The sequence below is a fragment of the Pinus tabuliformis genome, chromosome 9 (assembly GCF_031772625.1).
Source record: "Pinus tabuliformis cultivar Carrire ecotype Pingquan chromosome 9, CPIR1, whole genome shotgun sequence".
Lineage (NCBI taxonomy): Eukaryota > Viridiplantae > Streptophyta > Pinopsida > Pinales > Pinaceae > Pinus > Pinus tabuliformis.
In genome coordinates this window covers 448,632,827-448,638,810 of record NC_142307.1, presented here as the reverse complement: position 1 = coordinate 448,638,810, position 5,984 = coordinate 448,632,827, and the positions used below count along the sequence as shown (strand labels likewise).

The 5,984-nt window shown below is 35.3% G+C and overlaps 1 pseudogene; it reads left to right on the top strand.

Annotated features, from left to right (window-relative positions):
• Positions 1 to 1,725: 1,725 nt before the first annotated feature.
• On the top strand, positions 1,726 to 2,476 carry LOC149149125 (autophagy-related protein 18a pseudogene; annotated as a pseudogene).
• Positions 2,477 to 5,984: the final 3,508 nt, after the last annotated feature.

Genomic DNA, 5,984 nt, shown 5'->3' with positions numbered 1-5,984 from the left:
TATTAAATCCCCCTATTTGAAAAAATATTTGGTATTCTCTTGACACCTTTGAAACCTTTTGAACTCTTTTACTTGTGCCTCTATGTTTCCATCCTCACTAATACTCATTTTCATTACCATAGTATTGTGATGAATCCCCTTCATTCTATTCATCCACCACTTCTTAATTATTTCATTTTGATTAAAATCCTATTTTCCCCTCTTTAATGCATGTGCTTCCTCCATGGCACCTTATTCCCTTAGTTATTCAATATCATTCAATCCATTCTAGGTCACCTCCGAGCATTGGTGCTTACACTTCCATGGTTGGAGAACTAAAAGACACATAATCCTCTTCCACCAAAAAATTATTTATCCATGTCACAATCTCCTTAACCAACCTTTTATGAGCTCCTTTCTTGAACTACTCTTCTCTTGATTTTAAATAACTAGTTCAACTCTACTACAATCTCAATATTCTAACTCTATATGGTAATTAACCCAAATATATTTTGCTCCTAAGACTTTCTGATCGAACTACTACAACAAAACCAAATTATGGGCATTCCATTAGATCTCTCTTCTTATGTTCCAAGCCTCTTCCATGGGTGACAAATCAAGATCATCAAGTTCCATATCCTCTAGGGCATCTTGCTCAACTACGTTTTCCACTTATGTTATGATTGCTTCATTACGCGAGGGTTTTTCCTTATTTTCCATATTATATAGGAGACATAGGGTACAACTATATTTTACATATTAATCAATGTTATGCCAATGCTAAGTTATGTACCTTTCAAAACCCTAATTTGTAGACTATCTTGATTTTTTATCTTTGTCATGATATATCAGTAATACTTGTGCCTTTCTAAATTTGAAATTCTCTTATATTCCCCTTCATCAATCTTGTAAATGCCGATTTATTTTATATTGGTTAACTTATTTGTAATGGGCATATAATGAAAACACTACTACAAAAATACCTTTAGGGTAGTTTAGGCTTGCGAAAGTCTTGTCAAAACCGTCTCTAAAAGTTTTTTAGGGATTTAGTGGCGGTTTTTAAAAACTCCTTGGAAACTCATGAAAATTGAATCTTTTTTTGGGGAGCACTAGATACATCTAATATAAGAAAATATCACATAGTTATTTTGCAATATCTCACCACCACTTACAAGATCAAATCAATAAACATCAATTGTCACTAGATTCATCTAATTTCAAAAATCTAACATACTCCTTTTGCACCATTTACAGGATCAAACACACAACTATATAATTTGCATACATGAAATAACAATGCTCAAATAATTAGAAACTTTTAACTTTTCCTTATTATAATGTATTTCTACATTAATTTTATCATGACAAATAATAATTTTGTTAAATATCATGCTAACAAAGTTCTTTCCAAACAATACCAAACACATGCAAGTGAAATTGAGAGAAAGACCCAAAGATCAAACATCTCACGAGAACTCTTGCAAAATGTATGTCCAAAACTCATATTTTATTATTATTACATTTTATGCTGATATTTGATTATTATCACATTTGATGTTTGAGATTAACTTGAACAAACAACACAACTATACAATGATATTAATTTTAAAAAATAAAGCTTGAATTATGACCTTTCTTTAAGATGAAAGATGTTTATATTTTAAGGCTTTGTTTTGGTTGGGTTGTTTTCTTTTTATTTTGTATGGAAGGTGATAATACAAGTTTTTTCACCGCCTAGCGATAGGCATGCCCCTATTCTCTCTCAATCCAAATCCAAATTCGTCATCTTTTCTAGACACTGTGAGTGAATAATCCTCATTTCTCTGCCTATTGTCAAACAAGGACTTTGGCTATTTTTCCTGTGGCACAAAGTAGGGTTTCCAGGTTGGACTTCAACTATTTTTCCTGTGGCACAGAGTAGGGTTTCCGGGTTGGACTTCGGTTGTTTTTCCTATGGAATAGTGCAGGGGTTCTAGGTTTACCACTATGATAAGTGTAGAGAAACCTTTAGAAGGGACTTCAACAACGGCAATATTGTTGTTGTGGAGATTTTATTCCAATATAATATTTTGGCCCTCGTGGGCGGGGTTTTGAATCCCTAGTACCTGCCCAATAAGGTCATGATATGGGATGATCATCAGGCCGTTGTATTATGGAATTATCCTTCAGGTCTATGATTCGAGCCATGAAGCTAAGATAGGATCAGATTGTGGTGGTGTTGGGGCACAAGATTTTTGTGTACAATTTCATGGATTTGAAGTTGGTGCATGATATTGAGATGATGGAAAACCCTAAGGGTTTGTGTGTTGTTTCTCATGCTCCCAATAGCTTCGTGTTGGCCTGCTCAGGCTTGCACCATGAGCAGATGAGAGTCAAGTGCTATGGCCTCAAGAGGACCAGATTCATAATCGTCCATGACTCTTACATCACTTGCTTTGCGCTCACCCTTGATGGCAGCCTCCTTGCTCTGTTCTCAAGACTAGAGAAGAATATCTGACTCAACTATTTATGGACATGTTGTTTTAAGCTTGTTTGTGTAAGTTAACACCAACAATTTCATTTTTCTTGAATTTAGTGGAAGGAAATCTTTAATTGCAAATAGTATTCACCAGCATAATGAATTTGAAACCATATTTGCTAAACTGTGCAGGTAACACTTTTTTCAGTTCACTGTGTTGGGGCCCTTTCATATTTTCTTGTTGCTATATATCAGGATCCAGGTAGGACACATATTGGTGCTGCATTTGTACATTTTATGAAACAAGCCTTTGGATTCGCTATATTACTGCAATCTATTTTTCCATTACCACTCTGACCACTATTGGATATGGAGACCTGCATGCTGAAAATATGAGAGAAATGATATTTGATATCCTCTACATGTTATTTAATCTGGGTTTGACTGCATACTTGATAGGAAACATGATAAATTTAATTTTACATGGCACAAGCCGGACCATGAAATTTGTAAGGAATATACTTTTAATATATTTGTGTATAGAAAAGTTATACCTACATGTTCTCTCTTTTCAATGAAAAAATGCTACGTCATATGAGGATTTGACTTTCATTTTGATTGAAGAGGGACACAATTCAGGTAGCTTCAAGATTTCCTTTTAGGAATCAGCTGCCACTACAATTTCAAGATCAAATGTTGGCACATATATGCTTGAAATTCAGGACAGAGGGATTGCAGCAAGAAGAAACATTAAATGATCTGCCAAATGCCATCCGCACAAGAATTACAAACGTCTTTTTTTTTGCTATTGTTGATAAGTGTATCTTTTCCAAGGAGTGTCACATGATTTTCTTTTCCAGTTGGTAATAATTGTCTAATTATGGTAAGAATACCCTATTTTTTGTCCTTTCTAGTGGGCTTCAGTATAACAACTTTGAGGAAAAAATAACCTAATAGTCACCCTGTGCTCGAAAGGATTTAGAGATGAAGGCAGAGAACTCCCCAAAGGGAAGATGTAATTTTAATGAATGAAGAACCCACAAATTTTTATGTGTTGTGTGTTTGGTGTTGTGGTAAGTAGCTTTCTGAATGTTACAGAGTCTAAAATTTTAGAATTTTTAGGTGGTTTACTTTATTTCTTTTTTCAAATGCATATCTTTAAATAGAGAACTACAAAAAACATTGTAAATGTTGATGTGGAGCTACAATAACATTGAAATTTTGTTTCATTGTGTAGGACATACTAGCAAACATAGACAAGGGTAAAATAGAATAGGGAAGCTAATTTTTTTTTAAAGGAAAGTGATTATTCATGATCTTAGTATCTTCGTGTTAGGAGAGTCATTACATAATTAGAATGAATATTAGAATGTTTGCATCTTATATGCAAATAAATTTGAAACAACCATTTGTTTCACTTTATCTTTTAGTCACATTGGAAAATTTGAAGTACATAAATGGCATATCTCATTCCAAATGACTTGTTTGTTTTACCCCAGGCATTAGTAGCACATACATTGTTTTGAAATCACAAAACTAACTTTGAATTTGGATATTTTCTTTTTCGGAAATCTTGTGCTAGATTCTGGTTCTTTTCATTCCTTTTTAATGTATTTAGTGCACATGCTACAAAATTTGTGAATTCTCAAACAAAGCCCTTTAACAAAATCCTCAAACAAAAAAATCCTCAAATAGGGAATAAGATAAATACACACAGACTACTCTGATAACATCAATCTATTCTTGCAATTGCATAAAACGGGAAGTTTTTTCCAATGCAAGGTTTCGCGAGTAGCAGTTGGGGGGTAGGAGGGGGATGTTGAGGGAGTAAGGTGACTACTCGGGCATTGTTTCCAATTTACACAATCTGGAAAGTTTGGGTGTAGGAAGGGATTTAGGGTTACTGGTGAAATTGTAGAGGAGTTGCAAATAAAATATAGTGTTTGTAGATGGGGCTATGTTCTTTTCATGATTACAAAATTCATGCAATGAAACAAGTTTTTTCATCTCTGCAATTGCACTATGGAAGTGTAATGATAGAAACCTATGTTACCAGACAATTGACCAATAGGCCTGTTTCTTGTTCTTGTTTCCGTTACCATCTCGATACTACATTAGAATATTGCCGATCAATTTCAAATACGTAATATATTCACGCATCTGGAGGGGGGTCAAGTATCTTGTCCCTTGAAACCTTCTAGAACCGTTTCATTTCCGTCCTCCCCGTCCCCCTTTTATTTATTGTTTCTTATTTCTGGTAACACTGACTAGAGCCATCTATTTGTGTATATGCATTTTCCCATGTCTGATGTAGATGCATCAAGCCGTCAATAGGATAGAAAGTGTCCGTATTTGACTCGAAGAATTCCTTTATTTACTTTGACCTCTATAATGTAAATGAGGGAGGGTGTTACACAACATTTTGTCACTGTCCTTGTACTCCCCGTTCCTTGATCCTAGAGAACCTCTACCGTAAACCCTGCATGCTTTGCCTTCATGGAGAAACTCCCATTATGTCCCTCTTCATGAGCAAATCATTTCACTTTCGCACCATTTCCCTTGAAACTTCTGTTTTGCCCAGTTTAAAAGAACTGCACTAATGGCCTTTGTCTCCCCCATGCTAATGTATAGATATTAACACTATTTCCTGCATCACTCCGGTCCTGTTGTGGAAAGTTTTTAAATTAGAGCCGAAGCTTCCATCTCTAGAAGCTCTGTAACATAAGTCTGGTAAATGGTTTGGCCAGATGGGGTCAAGAATGACAGTTTGAGCTCATTTCCCCTATAATGATGGAGCTACCACAAGGGATAAGTCTTCCTCCCATGAGAAGAAGATCCATCTCCCATCCATATATGCTATATAAACCTCCCTTCTTCCCAAGCACAAGCTATTTAGAGAGTTAGCTGACTGTGAGTATACTATTTTGATTAGACAAGCAAGCTATTACTAGTTGTAGCCATCTAGTTGTGTGAGGGAGAAGTGTGTTTGGATTGGAGTGAAGCCAAAAGGGAAGATCCTTAAAACTATTGTTATTTGAAGCCATCATGGAGTGATAATAGAAGTGTGTGGGAACCCGGTCTTGTCAGAGGAATATTGTGACGTCAAGAGGAATGGTTGTAATCTCTCTTTGATATTAATATATGCAACTATCGATTGATTGCCTACATGTTCTGTAATATTACATATTCGTGTCTTAATTCTTCTTGACTCATTAAGTAGGCTTAATTGCAATTTGTCTATTATTATGTTTGTTTGTTGTTGTTGTTTACTTGTTTCAGGAGCTTGAAGAAGGAAGCGAGAGATTTCTGGAGTGAGAAACTGACATAATCAAGCAGGATAAATGACCAAGAGCTAGGTCCTCTTGATTGATTCTGACCTAAGGAAATCTTCCATATAATGTATGTGTTGTGGCTAGACCCATTATCAGGCTAGAAGAATTCATTCGTGTCCACACTTATAATTTTACTTCACCACAAATTGGTGACTCCACTAGGGAGATCCCATCTTTTGTTTGTTTTGGATTTCATGATTTCATGATAACTTTGC